This window comes from Eriocheir sinensis, chromosome 1 (genome assembly GCF_024679095.1).
Source record: "Eriocheir sinensis breed Jianghai 21 chromosome 1, ASM2467909v1, whole genome shotgun sequence".
Taxonomy (NCBI): Eukaryota; Metazoa; Arthropoda; class Malacostraca; order Decapoda; family Varunidae; genus Eriocheir; species Eriocheir sinensis.
In genome coordinates this window covers 26,888,373-26,905,019 of record NC_066509.1, presented here as the reverse complement: position 1 = coordinate 26,905,019, position 16,647 = coordinate 26,888,373, and the positions used below count along the sequence as shown (strand labels likewise).

At 47.0% G+C, this 16,647-nt stretch overlaps 1 long non-coding RNA gene across 2 annotated transcripts; it reads right to left on the bottom strand.

Moving 5' to 3' along the window:
• Positions 1–2,583: 2,583 nt before the first annotated feature.
• Positions 2,584–7,151, bottom strand: LOC126995916 (uncharacterized). 2 transcript variants are annotated; one of them, XR_007750847.1, is made up of 4 exons: positions 6,419–7,151; positions 5,949–6,147; positions 5,654–5,830; positions 2,584–4,305 (listed from the first exon to the last, which is right to left on the bottom strand). It is a non-coding gene; the product is annotated as an uncharacterized LOC126995916 (long non-coding RNA). The 2 variants fall into 2 exon arrangements; XR_007750840.1 differs by lacking the exon at positions 2,584–4,305 and having other exon boundaries at positions 4,886–5,830.
• Positions 7,152–16,647: the final 9,496 nt, after the last annotated feature.

Sequence of the window (16,647 nt, the reverse complement as noted above, 5' to 3'; positions counted from 1 at the left end):
CTTCAGCAGCTGTCCCAAACGCAGGTTTCCCCTCTCCTCCTTCCAAATGATGTACTATTTCGTGTGCTCAGCAATGCGTCACTCCATTACCCAGGCTTACTTTTCCCTGCAGCACATGAATATTTAGCATTGTATAGAGATGTCTCTAGGGTTATTTCTAAAGGTACGCTTTCCTCAGGAACCCTTCACTTCTACTTACAAATCCCCATGAAAGGGATCCTCTGACGTGTTCGATGTGTTTAAAATGGACGCGTTGCCTTTTCATCTTGATGGCACGCCATATTTTCTGCACACCGACACGCTTTCCACTACCTTGCGGTTTCTGAAGACCGCACTCACTATATGCTCTTAGACTCCTTGGACCGCTGTACTAAACACCACCTGCTCTAGGTATGTCCCCATGTAGCCCCGGTCTACTCGACTTATGTACAGCGCTGCGAGATCGCTCTCTTTCTCGATCGCCCAGACGCCCTCTCGCTGTGTTCTAAGTCTCTCCTCAGAGTCGTCCCCAGTCTTCATCCCGTCTCCTGCGGGCTGGGTCTTCGCTACCGATACTCCCCAGATGGTCACCATGGTCTGCCCGGACAGCCCGGTCTCCAAATACAGGCAGACCATCAACGGGACGGGTCTCCTCCGCCTCGGTATGGGCTGTAGTGCCCACTCCGACGCCTTCAGCCTCCCTGCCTCTGCTACTATGGACGGTGACGCCCCGCTGACGGTTCATCGCGCCCCCTTCCACATCGGACGTGACGTGGTCTCATCGCTCCTGGCCAAGACTCCTTGGCCCTTCCCTCCCGCCGCCGTCGCCCGGGTCGTCTCTGGCCCCCCCGCTGGACCTCCCTCCAGCACTTCACGCGCTCCAGGAATCCGTCTCTCCGGTCCCCGCCTTCGACCCCTTCCTCCCTTGGTGGGGGTGGCTGCTCCTCCTCGGCGTCGTCTTCGTCGCCGGTGGGGTGGCCTTCTTCTGTCTCTTCAGGTCCCGTCTCTCGCAGGCCTCCTCCCCCACGATCCCGCCATCCCCGTCTTGGCCCTCCATGGTCGTCCGCCGGGCGGACCGCTTCGTGCCACGAGGACGTGGCGTGGTTTTAACGGGGGGGGTATGTGGTGCCCCGCGAGCCGCGACACCACTCGTGTCATCATCATCTTCACCGGCAATATTTTCCGATGACAACAGCGGTATCAACCGCTAAAACACAACACGGACTCCAAGACATGATTGTCCCCAGACGCACTGTTCATTTACCAACCTATACACAATTGTAATTGCCCATTAACGCACCCGCTTATCTCTCTAAGCCAAAACACGATCAACCGCGGAACAAAATGTTATGAAAACAAAGCTGCGTCACCGCGTGAATTAAGCATGTCGGTTAGGTAGATTATTGTATGAGCTCGGTGTGAGTTTGATGTATGACTCACACGCCTGACGTATTACCCTCGCGATGTCTGCCTATATAAGAAGCATTTCTCCAGGCTTGACCTCAGATTAACCAGCACTCTGTTCGTTGCTGGACACTCAGTTGTCCTTCCCTAGACAACATGGGTAGAACATTCATCGTTGCTACTGTGAGTATGGAGTGAAGAATTACCATAGAGGAAAGCGTATCTAACATATCTATTGTGTTCTATTATCTTAGTTTTACTTAGGATTATATTTCTATGATACTTTATTGTGTGAGTTTTTACTCAATATTATACCAGTGTTAACGTCAGTAACCAATAGTGAAAGAAAACCTGAAGACTCATTGAGTCTAGTAAGCCAGTCGCTGGTTTAAACAATATTTTTACCCTCTGTAATATTTAGTAGTATTAAGGTAGAATAAAATACATATAAGAAAGGCGACACCGTTTCATCACCCCATTTACCATCACCCCATTTACGAACTCCTTTAAATACTCCTAAAGTACTAGAATTTTAAGTCAAGTGTCACTAATACAAACAGTGTGTCGTCGCCCCTGTGTGACCCGGGATTGCGGGTTACAACAAATACAAGTTTAGCTCAAATCATGTGTACTACAACCAGGTAATCACACACACACACACACACACACAGAGACACACAGACCATGAATTCAAAGCAAAATTGGACAAAAGCAGATATGAAGACATGCCAATACAAGTTTAGCTCAAATCATGTGTACTACAACCAGGTAATCACACGCACACACACATTTCTAATAGGAGTGGGGTCACTTCAGAGAGTAAGGGGGAGGAGGTCTTATCTATCTGGGGGGGCATGTGTCTGTGGGTTTGTAAACATTCTGTGGGGGACATCCTGTGTGTCCTGTGAACAAGAGAGAGAGAGAGAGAGAGAGAGAGAGAGAGAGAGAGAGAGAGAGAGAGAGAGAGAGAGAGAGAGAGAGAGAGAGAGAGAGAGAGAGAGAGAGAGAGAGAGAGAGAAAGAGAGAGAGAGAGAGATAGAGAGAGAGAGAGAGAGAGAGAGAGAGAGAGAGAGAGAGAGAGAGAGAGAGAGAGAGAGAGAGAGAGAGAGAGAGAGAGAGAGAGAGAGAGAGAGAGAGAGAGAGAGAGAGAGAGAGAGAGAGAGAGAGAGTTTCAGACCACTAAGGATATGCAACCCACATGCATGCAATATCAACCATTTTAGCGAGTCCATTGGGGCGTTGGTTCATCAAGGGTCCTTTCCTCCCCTCTGCTCTGCCACACAGTCCCAACACCTATTTTTTCCTCTCATGTGTTGCCTGTAGCTAGCACATGAGAGGAAGGGACAGGTGTTGGGATTGTGTGGCAAGGTGGATGGGAGGAAAGGACCCAAGGAAGCTAAAATGGTTTCACTGTACCAATACTTAAATCATTACTGCTATTACTACTACTACTACTACTACTACAATTATTACAACTACTATATTACTGCTATTTCTGCTGTTGTTGCTACTACTACTACTACTACTACTACTACTACTACCACTCCAACTGCTATGGCCACATATAAATAAATTGCCTTTCTTTCCGTCTTCTATCGATATTTTCACGCTGACTGCTCTTCTGAACTTGCTAACTGCATGCCTCCCCCCCTCCCGCGGCCTTGCCTCACATGACTTTCTAATCAAGCTCATCCCTATACTGTCCCTTATACAAGAGTTAACCAGCATCTTCACTCTTTCATCCCTCACGCTGGTAAACTCTGGAACAATCTTCCTTCATCTGTATTTCCTCCTGCCTACGACTTGAACTCTTTCAAGAGGAGGGTATCAGGACACCTCTCCTCCCGAAATTGACCTCTCTTTATGGTCACTCCTCTTTACTCCATTCAGGAGCAGCAAGTAGCGGGCTTTTTTTTCATTATTATTTTTTTATGCCCTTGAACTGTCTCCTTTGTTGTAAAAAATATAATAAAAATTCATCTCAGTTACATAAAAAGACATCTGGCTCTGTAAGTAAAAATAAAAGTTATTTCTAATAATATACTGTGATTTTTAGTAACTTTGCTTCTTGTGAAGACTTTCTATTGGGAAACGTTGAAGGCCATGAGGAGGAAAGAGAAGAATCAGGCAGAATGTGCAAGTGTGATGGAAGGGAGATCATGTGTCCTTCCCTGAAAGATGTAAAGCATTGTACTCGGTCACCAGCCAGCCAGACACACACACACACACACACACACACACACACACACACACACACAAGACACTTGGTCTGCTGCTTGATCCAGAGTACCCATTGCAAAGAGGCTTGGAGGACAACACTGAAGTCTTCTCCCCTGTACAAGCAGCATGACTGGTGAAGCTTTCCTCTCCAGACAAACTACTAATGGTGTCTCTTCTTAAAGGAGTCGTGGTAACTACATTTTCACCTTTCAGCTCACCCCTGCAGGAAGGTTTGCATAGAAATGACACTTTCTCTTGAGCGTTCCCCTCGGCTGCTGAAGTGTTTTCAAAATCACACAAAGAAGTAAAGAGAGCACCTTGCTGGGATCCTGCTTAAGCCTGACCTCCATTCTGGCCAGCAGCAGTATTCTGTAGCCAGTTTTATGTAAAATTTATCCTGGTGACTGTAGTGCTGCTTCCTGCCTGTGTGCATGACTCACTGTTAAACATACCTCTTGGGAGCTGGTCCAGGCTGCTCTCCTCACCCACAGTGAGGCACGGGTGAACGCTCTTGTGGTCTCCAGCGAGCAAAACTTGCTTCATCTATCGAGGTCTTTCCTGGTGACTCCCGAGTTTGTCCGCCAAGAAACACGTCCTTCGTCCAGGGGTGAAGAGCTGAGGCTTAAGGGTTCTGCTTCACCTGCTGTCTTGGCCCCAGCAGCCACTTCCCTCCTGGCTTGTGGTGACTTGACATCATCACACCTGCAACAATCATCATCATCATCATCATCACCCCAAGCTTCACCTCCTGCCCAAGTGTTGCCTCTCACCAGCTGTCACTAACAAGGACTGGAACTTACAACAGACTCTGTTGGAGAAAATCTTGAGCTGACTTTGCTTTTTTGAGAATGCAAGAGGATTCTCAATAACAGTTTTGATTAAAAATATACATCTTTAACCCCTTGACTGCAGATTTCGTATCAGAAGACCTCATCAAGCTACAGGAGTGGAACAAAACAATTCGATGAAGAAAAATGTAAAATCCTGCACACCAATACCACATGGGAAACACTTCACTATCCACCACAGGGGCAGAGAAAGACCTGGGAGTAGATAAATTCATGGACAGCGATATTAGGTGGGGTTAGATACACGGGAGCTTAGGGTCAAAGGAGCTGCCTCTACAGAATGGACATCAAATTGCTAGAATCAGTTCAGAGGAGGATGACCAAGATGATTCAGGGGCTGAGGAACCTCCCATATCAAAATAGGCTGAAACATCTAAACTTACATTCACTAGAGAGACGAAGAGTGCTGGGAGATCTGATAGAAGTATTCAAATGGGTCAAGGGTTACAACAAAGGCGATATAAATAAAGTACTAAGAATTAGCCAGCAGGATAGAACTCGCAGTAATGGATTTAAATTAGAAAAGTATAGATTTAGGAGGGATATAGGCAAGCATTGGTTTAGTAATAGGGTGGTGGGGGAATGGAATAGACTCAGCAATCACATAGTTAGTGCAGGGACGATGGCTTGTTTTAAGAGTAGACTGGATAGCTACATGGACGAGGACGACAGGTGGCAGTGAGGTGTGGGTGCAGTAGGGTGACGGGGTGCTGGATGCGTGCCTAGTACCGCCGGCATAACGAAGATCAAGCCTCTACCTGTAACCCCTGTAACTACACCTCACCCATCGTGAGTAGTGGGGGGGATTCTGGAGCTGCCCTGTGTAAGCCACCCGGCCTCTTGCAGTTTCCCTACGTTCTTATGTTCTTCTTCTTATGTTCTTACCAGTGAAGCCAAATCCATGCCCATCATAGTGGACAGGTTAAATATGCTTTATATCCCCCTTTCCCAACCCTGGGGTCGCCAAGCGCTTTTCCTGGGGTCGCCAAGACCTCAAAATATTAAACATGGTGTTATTATGTTATGATAACACAATAACATATTATGTTATAATAACACAAACACAAACAACTAAACTGGTGGGGTCGCGGTCATGTTTAGAGGTGCATGATTGGGGTCGCCTGAAAAAAAGGTTGGGAACCACTGCTTTAGATCATAAGATTTCCCAAGGATAATTTCCCCAAAAGCTCAAGGCTTCTCACCTGGACATTGAAGTGTTCCTCGGGATACGCTCGGTGCTCCCAATGACAAGGGCGACGGTGGCCTGCTGCTGTGCCTTGAGGGACAGCCTTCATGGAGAGACTCCTCATCACTGCTGAGGGAGCTGTCCTGCTGCCCTGCGCTGGCCTCTGTGAGTCTGCTCCCAGGCAGGTGGCAACCTTGGAAACATTAAAAATAAGAGGAGGCGACACTGGCCACACTTATAACTTTCATGTCTGATTTGTTTATATTCCCTGCCTGTTCCCTTATCAGTAATCTGTCAGCAGCAACACTCACCAGTATCAGAGCCTTGGTCCACCTGGGCGCTCTGAGCCTGTGTCCGCACCACTGCACAGCCTTCAGCCACCAGTACCAGCACAAGATCTTGTGTCAGCCAATCTTTGGGTGTCTCAGGGTGGCCACTTGCCTTCAGCCGGGGCACCAGGCTGCCCAGCACTCCCTGGAAGGCTCATGGCCAGCCTGCCGCTCACACAGCCTGAGAGTGAGGAAATAATCAGAAGAAAAAATGATAACATGGAAACAAATACCTCACATACACAGTTTCTTACTAACTAAGAGTGAATTTTCATATTCTTGTCAAAACATTCAATCAGTACACTTCAAGAACACTTTGGGAATATCCAGATCATGCACAGTGATGAAAAATGACACAACTAAATATTTACTGCAATATCACAGTGAGACATCAACCAACATGAATCAATCAAGAGGTTATCAACGGAACATGACAATGACTCCATGCGCACCCTCATGGTTGAGGCCGAGCGCCTCAAACTCCACCTTGGCGACTTCCCACACACTGACCCAACATGGCTTGCAGCGGCCGGGCCCAGCGCTGGAAGTCTCTGCAGAAGAAAGTTGAAAACAGTGTTTGTGGAAACAAGAAAAAGACGCTGCAACAACCACAAGCTTCACCTCTTTATGTGTCCATGAATACACTGGAAACAAGAATGGAAACTAATTCAGTCTTGCTAAATAACTGTTGAGCAAGCCCTTCAGTTCGGCAAAGACTTGTAAATAAAGAAAAAGATACACTCCAGCACCCCAGTGCTTGGTCTGCTGGAGGATCCTGATCACTGTACTGCTGAACAATAACCAAACATGACAACTTTTCATTCCTCTCACACATGACAACTTTCACATCAGGGTCACACAGTACTAATGCACATCCCATGCAAAAAAATGGCATTATATTACAATGTTTAACCCTTGACTGTGAATTTCCTACCAGAAGACCTCACCAAGCTACAGGAGTGGAACAGTGTCTGCTATAATTCAATGAAGAAAAATGTAAAGTGCTGCACCTTGGGAGGGGATATCCAGCACACCAATACCACATGGGAAACACTCCACTATCCACCACAGAGCCAGAGAAAGACCTGGGAGTATATGTTACCAGGCTACCAGTGAAGGGATATCCAGCACACCAATACCACATGGGAAACACTCCGCTATCCACCACAGAGCCAGAGAAAGACCTGGGAGTGTATGTTACCAGGCTACCAATAAAGGGATATCAAGCACACCAATACCACATGGGAAACACTCCACTATCCGTCAGAGAAAGACCTGGGAGTATATGCTACCAGGCTACCAGTGAAGGGATATCCAGCACACCAATACCACATGGGAAACACTCCACTATCCACCACAGAGCCAGAGAAAGACCTGGGAGTGTATGTTACCGGGCTACCAATAAAGGGATATCAAGCACACCAATACCACATGGGAAACACTCCACTATCCACCACAGAGCCAGAGAAAGACCTGGGAGTATATGTTACCAGGCTACCAGTGAAGGGATATCCAGCACACCAATACCACATGGGAAACACTCCACTATCCACCACAGAGCCAGAGAAAGACCTGGGAATATATTTTACCAGGCTACCAGAGAAGGATATCCAGCACACCAATACCATGGGAAACACTCCACTATCCACCAGAGAGACAGAGAAAGACCTGGGAGTATATGTTACCAGGCTACCAGTGAAGGGATATCCAGCACAGCAATACCACATGGGAAACACTCCACCATCCACCACAGAGCCAGAGAAAGACCTGGGAGTATATGTCACCAGGCTACCAGTGAAGGGATATCCAGCACACCAATACCACATGGGAAACACTCCACTATCCACCAGAGAGACAGAGAAAGACCTGGGAGTATATGTGACCAGGCTACCAGTGAAGGGATATCCAGCACACCAATACCACATGGGAAACACTCCACTATCCACCACAGAGCCAGAGAAAGACCTGGGAGTATATGTGACCAGGCTACCAGTGAAGGGATATCCAGCACACCAATACCACATGGGAAACATTCCACTATCCACCATAGAGCCAGAGAAAGACCTGGGAGTATATGTTACCAGGCTACCAGAGAAGGACGAATCCCGGTCAATCGCAGCGGACAGGTTAACCATCAACAGTCCACTACAGTATTATGGAGTTTCCTAGGATGCTCTAACTCTCCTGTTATGTTGCCATACTCCTCCCTGTTCAGGCTAATGCTCTGATTCCACCTCTCCACCTGGTTCTCTGTCTAATGTTAGTGTGCTCCATCCTGCCCTAGCAAAGTTTATAATTCCACCTCTCCACCTGGTTCACTGTCTGGTGTTAGTGTGGTTCTTTGTCTGGTGTTAGTGTGTTCCATCCTGCCCCAACAAAGGTTCTAATTCCATCTTTCCGCCTGGTTCTGTTTGGTATTAGTGTGCTCCATTCTTCCCCAGCAAAGGTTCTAATTCCACCTCTCCGCCTGGTTCTCTGTTTGGTGTTAGTGTGCTCCATTCTGCCCCAGCAAAGGCTCTAATTCCACCTCTCCACCTGGTTCTCTGTCTGGTGTCAGTGTCCTCCATCCTGCCTCAGCAGAGGTTCTAATTCCACCTCCATCCTGCCCCAGCAAAAGCTATAATTCCACTTGTCCACCTGGTTCTCTGTCTGGTGTGTACTCCATACTCCCCAGCAAAGGTTCAAATTCCACCTCTCCACCTGGTTCTCTGTCTGGTGTTTGTGTGCTCCATCCTGCCCCAGCAAAAGTTATAATTCCACTTCTCCACCTGGTTTTCTGTCAGGTGTTAGTGTGCTCCATCCTGCCCCAATAAAGGTTATAATGTCACCACTCCACCTGGTTCTCTGTCTGGTGTTAGTGTGCTCAATCCTGCCCTGGTGAAATGCCAGAAATTTTCTCTTTACAACACTCCCACACGATCTCTGCGTGTAACGAAACACACGAGAAATTAACCCAGACAAGGAAAGGTTTGCCGGCACCGGGGAACGAACCCGCGACCAGCGTAACGGGAGAACCACTCCTTTACCAGTCGGCCAAAGAGATACCCCGCTGGCTAAGTGGGTTTATGGGAGGCTCGTCCATCAGGCAAGTCGTGTCACTACACGGCTCTCCATTCCTATTTAGATTAATTTATGTGTGTTGAGTTCCCGTTTTCTATGAACTTCGGAGAGTATTCGCCATCACTCTACCTGTTACCCTCTCGGGGTGACACAACAGTACCACAGGAGAGGATCCCACCGCTTTTGCCACCAGTGAAATGCCAGAATTTTTCTCTTTACAACACTCCCACACGATCTCTGCGTGTAACGAAACACGAGAAATTAATCCAGACAAGGAAAGGTTTGCCGGTGCCGGGGAACGAACCCGCGACCAGCGTAACGAGAGAGCCACTCCTTTACCAGTCGGCCAAAGAGGTACCTCACTGGCTAAATGGGTTTATGGGAGGCTCGCCCATCAGGCAAGTCGTGTCACTACCCTGGTAAAGGTTAAAATTCCACCTCTCCAACTGGTTAGCGGTCTGGTGTAGTGTGCTCCATCCTGCCCTAGCAAAGGTTCTAATTCCACCTCTCCACCTGCTGGTGAAGAGGTGGATTAGATCCTTTGACGGGGCAGGATGGGGCACACTAACACCAGACAGAGAACCAGGTGGACAAGTGGAATCATAACCTTTCCTGAGGCAGGATGGAGCACACTAACACCAGACAGAGAACCAGGTGGAGAGGTGGAATTAGAACCTTTGTTGGGGCAGGATGGAGCACACTAACACCAGACAGTGAACCAGGTGGAGAGGCGGAATTATAACCTATGTTGAGGCAGGATGGAGCACACTAACACCAGACAGAGAACCAGGTGGAGAGGTGGAATTATAACCTTTGCTGGGGCAGGATGGAGCACACTAACACCAGACAGTGAACCAGGTGGAATTAAAACCTTTGTTGGGGCAGGATGGAGCACACTAACACCAGACAGTGAACCAGGTGGAGAGGTGGAATTAGGTCCTTTGCTAGGCAGGATGGAGCACACTAACACCAGACAGAGAACCAGGTGGATATGTGGAATTCGAACCTTTGCTGCGACAGAATGGAGTCCACTAACACCAGACGGAGGAGAAAGAGATGTGGAATTACAACCTATGCTGGGGCAGGATGGAGCACACTAACATCAGACAGAGAACCAAGTGGAGAGGTTGAATTAGAACCTTTGTTGGGGCAGGATGGAGCACACTAACACCAGACAGAGAACCAAGTGGAGAGGTTGAATTAGAACCTTTGCTGGGGCAGGATGGAGCACACTAACACCAGACAGAGAACCAAGTGGAGAGGTTGAATTAGAACCTTTGTTGGGGCAGGATGGAGGACACTACCACCAGACAGTGAACCAATTAGAGAGGTGGAATTATAACCTTTGCTGGGGCAGGATAGAGCACACCAACATCAGAGAGAGAACCAGGTGGAGAGTTGGAATTATAACTTTTGTTAGGTCAGGATGGAGCATATTAACACCAGACAGAGAACCAGGTGGAGAGGTGGAATTATAACCTTTGCTGGGGCGGGATGGAGCACATTGACACCTGACAGAGAACCAGGTGTTGAGGTGGAATTATAACCTTTGCTGGGGCAGGATGGAGCACACTAACACCAGACGGAACCAGGTGGAGATGTGTAATTAGAACCTTTGCTGGGGCGGGATGGAGCACACTAACACTAGATAGAGAACCAGGTGGAAAGGTGGAATTATAACCATTGCTGGGGCAGGATGGAGCACAGTAACACCAGACAACTAGGTGGAGAGGTAGAACTATAACCTTTGCCGGGGCAGGATGGAACACATTAACACCAGACAGAGAACCAAGTGGAGAGATGGAATTATAACCTTTGTTGGGGCAGGATGGAGCACACTAACACCAGACAGAGAACCAGGTGGAGAGATGGAATTATAACCTTTGCCGGGGCAGGATGGAGCACACTAACACCAGACAGAGAACCAGGTGGAGAGGTGGAATTATAACCTTTGCTGGGGCAGGATGGAGCACACTAACACCAGACAGAGAACCAGGTGGAGAGGTGGAATTATAACCTTTGCCGGGGCAGGATGGAGCACACTAACACCAGACAGAGAACCAGGTGGAGAGGTGGAATTATAACCTTTGCTGGGGCAGGATGGAGCACACTTACTCCAGACAGAGAACCAGGTGGAGAAGTGGAATTATATCCTTTGTTGGGGCAGGATGGAGCACACTAACACCAGCCAGAGAACCAGGTGGAGAGGTGGAATTATAACCTTTGCTGGGGCAGGATGGAGCACACTAACACCAGACAGAAAACCAGGTGGATTGGTGGAATTAGAACCTCTGTTGGGGCATGATGGAGCACACTAACACCTGACAGAGAACCAGGTGTAGAGGTGGAATTAGAATCTTCGTTGGGGCAGGATGGAGCACACTAACACCAGACAGATAATCAGGTGGAGGTGGAATTAGAACCTTTGTTGGGGCAGGATGGAGCACACTTACTCCAGACAGAGAACCAGGAGGAGAAGTGGAATTATAACCTTTGTTGGGGCAGGATGGATCACCCTAACACCAGCCAGAGAACCAGGTGGAGAGGTGGAATTATAACATTTGCTGGGACAGGATGGAGCACACTAACACCAGGCAGAGAACCAGGTGGAGAGGTGAAATTAGAACCTTTGGCGGGGCAGGATGGAGCACACTAACACCAGACAGAGAACCAGGTGGAGAGGTGGAATTATAACCTTTGTTGGGGCAGGATGGAGCACACTAACACCAGACAGAGAACCAGGTGGAGAGGTGGAATTAACTCGATGATACGATGAACTCTATGAAACGTATACGATGTGGAAAAGCAAGTGGATCCAATAATATTGGTTCTAAACTACTAAAATCCTGTGCCGAGCAGCTTGCTGATTATTCCAGTATCCAAAAACAACCACCCGAGGGAATTTAATGATCTTTGACCCGTAGCCTTAACATCAATTATAGTGAAATGTTTTGAGCAAATTGTGAAGAGGTACATTTGTTCAAGCATAGATCTCTTGAAAGATATTTTGCAATTTGCTTATTGTCAAGGTATGAGTGTTCAGGATGCTGGGTTAACCTTACTTCACCAAACTTACGAACATTTAGAAAACCGAAATTCACAGGTTAGAATTCTATTTATAGATTTTATCAGCACTTTCAATACAATTCAGCCACATACTTTACTTAACAAATTACTAGAGATGAATGTCAACAGTAATCAAGTACTGTGGATCTATAGTTATCTTTCGCAAAGACCTCAATACACCAAAATAAAACATATTAAGTCTGACACTGTACACACAAATACGGGGCTCCACAAGGGTGTGTCCTTTCACCGCTACTTTTTACCCTTTATACAAACAACTGTAAAAACAACTTCCTCTGCAGCTGTTCGATTGTAAAGTATGCGGACGATGCTGTAATTATAGGTAAATTCAGAAATGATAATTCAGGGGAATTTTTGAGTCAAATAAATAACTTTTTGATTGGTGTAACAATAATTTCTTAACCCTTAACGTAAAGAAAGCAGAAGAAATGATAACAGATTTTAGAGTAAATAATTATGTACCTAACCCAATTGTCATAGCTAATGAACATGTTGAAAGAGTTAATGAATATAAGTACTTGGGCATAATGATTGATGAAAAACTAGCAGGGTCCTGAAATACACAAGAAGTCTACAAGAAATGTTAACAGCGTATTCATTTCTTACGAGTACTGGAAAACATTCACATTGACCAAATAATAGTATCACTATTCAACAAATCCGCAGTAGAATCGATCCTGTGCTTCACAATTACATTATGGTATGGAAAAATATGTAAAGATAAGAATAAACTGAAGAAGATTGTAAGGACCACCACTAGACTCGCAGCAAAAACTGTACCACTAGATGAACTGTACAATAATAATGTAATGAAACAGGTAGATAAGATTATGAACAAAATAAATCACCCACTGAACTGTCACTATACCTTTCTTAGATCAGGCAGCAGATTAGCACTCCCTATACAACACACAAGTAGGTTTAAAAATTCTTTTGTTCCAAAGAGTATAAAAATGTACAACCATCTAAGGACTTAACTGTGTAAATAAATACAACCTAGTAAAGTGTATAAAGGTAGTGACTGGTATGATATTGTGAATAATGTACTGTTTTTAGTATCTTTAATGCAAAATATGTATTTTTAGTGAATGGATGAGTTCAATGCCAAAAAAAATTCATGTTGTATTTCGTATTCAATGTGACAATAAATTTATCTTAACTTATCTTATCTTTGCTGGGGCAGGATGGAGCACACTAACACCTGACAGAGAACCAGATGGAGAGGTGGAATTAGAACCATTGCTGGGACACAGGATGGAGCACACTGATGTAATGCCCCGACGAGCTTCTTTTCTATCCTTCCTATTTCTCAACACGGCCTCTGCGTGTATCGAAATAACACGAGAAATTAATCAAGATCAGGGTATTCGCCGGCTGCCTGGGATTGAACCTGCGACCAGCGTGACGGGAGAGCCACTCCTTACCGAGTCGGCCAAAGAGGTACCCCACTGGCTAAGTGGGTTATGGGAGGCTCGTTCATCAGGCCGTCGCCGCACTACACGGCTTTCCCCCCTATGTAGATTAATTTCTGTGTGTTGCCAATGTCCCTTTGAGACATAACTCCACAATGTCCCTTTGAGACATACCTCCAACTCTTCCCATTTTCTATTACCCTCGGAGCATGGGTCATCCTACCTGTTACCCCTTCGGGGAAACTCAACAGAACTGCAGGAGAGGATCCCACCGCTGCCACCACTGTAATGCCCCGACGAGCTTCTTTTCTACCCTTCCTATTTCTCAACAAGGCCTCTGCGTGTATCGAAACAACACGAGAAATTAATCAAGTTCAGGGTATTCGCCGGCTGCCTGGGATTCAACCCGCGACCAGCGTGACGGGAGAGCCACTCCTTACCGAGTCGGCCAAAGAGGTACCCCACTGGCTAAGTGGGTTATGGGAGGCTCGTTCATCAGGCCGTCGCCGCACTACACTGACACCTGACAGAGAACCAGGTGGAGAGGTGGAATTATAACCTTTGCTGGGACACAGGATGGAGCACACTGACACCTGACAGAGAACCAGGTGGAGAGGTGGAATTATAACCTTTGTTGGGGCAAGATGGAGCACACTAACACCAGACAGAGAACCAAGTGGAGAGGTGGAATTAGAACCTTGTTGGGGCAGGATGGAGCACACTAACACCAGACAGTAAACCAGGTGGAGAGGTGGAATCATAACCTTTGCTGAGGCAGGATGGAGCACACTAATACCGGACAGAGAACCAGATGGAGGGGTGGAATTATAGCCTTTGCTGAGGCAGGATGGAGCACACTAACACCGGACAGAGAACCAGGTGGAAGATGCTAGGAAAGACCTTTATTTTGCAGTGGACTATTCATATCAGAAGACAATTTTTCTTTATACTCCTATCACCACATGCATGGGTGGTGTGGTGCCAGGATGGTGTGGAGACAGGGAAGATAGGGGCAGTAAGGTGTGCATGGGTGTGTGTGTGTGGATGGCCATGGGTGGTGCGGTGCCAGGATGGTGTGGATGACAGGGAAGATAGGGGCAGTAAGGTGTGCATGTGTGTGTGTGTGCCAGTGAAGGGTAAGGGAAGGAAAGGCAGGATTGTGTGGAGGACTTAGGACAGTGTTTAAAAACTTTGGAAGTGAAAGAAGAATTCTTGTGTTAGGAGATATGAATGCAAAAGTTGGAAACAGGGAGATTGGTGGTGTGGCTAGGAAGTGGGGTGTGGAGGGAGTGAACGGGAATAGACAACGCCTTGTGGATCTTTGTGCCGAGAGGGATCTGTTCCTGGCAAAAACCTTCTTCCAGCACAAACTAATTCACAGGTATACATGGGCAAGGGGTGACATGAGGAGTGTAATAGATTATGTAGCTGTGGATACGAGGCTGAGGCGGGATGTAGTGGATGCAAAGGTTGTGGTGGTAGCCAAAATTAGGATGAAGGAGAAATGGGGACTCAGAGGGAATGGGAAGAGGGAAAAGGGTAGGAAGGAACTCGCAAGTGACAGTGGCCACAGGGAGATGTATAGGAGGAGAGTGGAGGAAATACTTGGAAGAGCAAGAGTACAGAAAGAACACAGTGCAGGAGGGAAGGAGGCTCATGAGGTGTTTGAGAGTTCAGTGGTCAGGGCAGCTGTGGAAGTACTAGTCGGGTATGGGTCATGTGGAAGAGGAAAGAAAGGGAGTGTGTGGTGGACAGATGAGGTAAAGGAGGCAGGTGAGGAGAAAAGGAGGAACCACTGTGGTGCCCTCGGCTCTCCTGCTCTTCATTTAAGGCACCACTGAGTGTGTGGGGGTTCACAAGAAAACAAAACTAAAAACCATAATAAAAAAAAAATAACCGCGAAACCAATTCGCGGTGTGGAATGGAGTCGAAGACAATCAAGAGAACGTTAAATTACTCTGACAACCCTACTCTCTCCTCGTGTCTGTGTTAATGAAGATAAAAAAAAAATAATTTCGGTAGCGTGTTATGACACGAAGGAGGAGGGAGTAAGGGTGACTCCTACAAGTGATTAACGTGGAATATGGGGTAAGGTAGGGAGGAAACAAGCAGTGTTACATTAAATGGTTTCGGTTTATTAGGACACTGGGTATTCATAAATAATCTGCCACCCCTTTGAAGAGGTGTGGGGGGGGGGGGGGGAGACGATTTAACTCTCAACCTATCCTGTAACGGCGACGGGACAGCGAGTCTTAAAAGGACCAAGGGCGACGGAGGCCTCTATAGTCACAACCCTGTCATTATTATGTTATTACCAATATTACAAGATGACGCAATACATACAAAGGGGGGAAAAACATATATAAATATATAGGCGACGGCAACACTCCCCTTCCTCCTACCAGTCACGAAGCTCGCCCAGCGACACTCACATCAGCACTTTTCCATACGTATCTTGATGCGTCACAGAGGCCACGACAGGGGGGAAGATCGCTAAACCCCTTACAAACACAACGATTTGACACCCATCCTAACAAGTGTGTTGGGGAAAAGAAATTAAAATGGGCTTCCCAATATGACTGAGGAGGTGGTGGTTACAGGCATGGCGAAGGGTATCAGATGACTACCTGTTGTAACACTTATAAATCATGTGAACACTGTAATTTTAATGGGGAGGTATATCCAGGGAGAACAGCGCCTACCTGTGAGCAGGGCGAAGGGTATCAGATGACTAACCTCGCCCAGCGCGGTGGAGGCGAGGGGGGGGGGTTACCTCGGGAAGGGGGAGGGGGTAAGAGAAGCAACGGATAGGAGAGAGGCGGAGTGCTTGCTGCTGATCGCCAGTTACCCTAACTAATAATTATGCAGGGAAGGTTATATCCTTCGACGACGGTTCGAACCTTTCTCGCTAGGTTTGTAGAGTAAAATTAATGTCTAGACGTTATTTGCTCGTTTTGGGGGCACTACACCACAAGATAATATTAGAGAAATGTGACGGAGGAGGTGAGAGGGAGATGGGAGAGAAAGTACAGGGAGAGTAAGATGGTCGTGAAAAGATTGGTTAGGGAAAGTAAAGGGAGAGTGTACCAGGATTTTGGCAGGAAAAATTCAGCAAATACCAG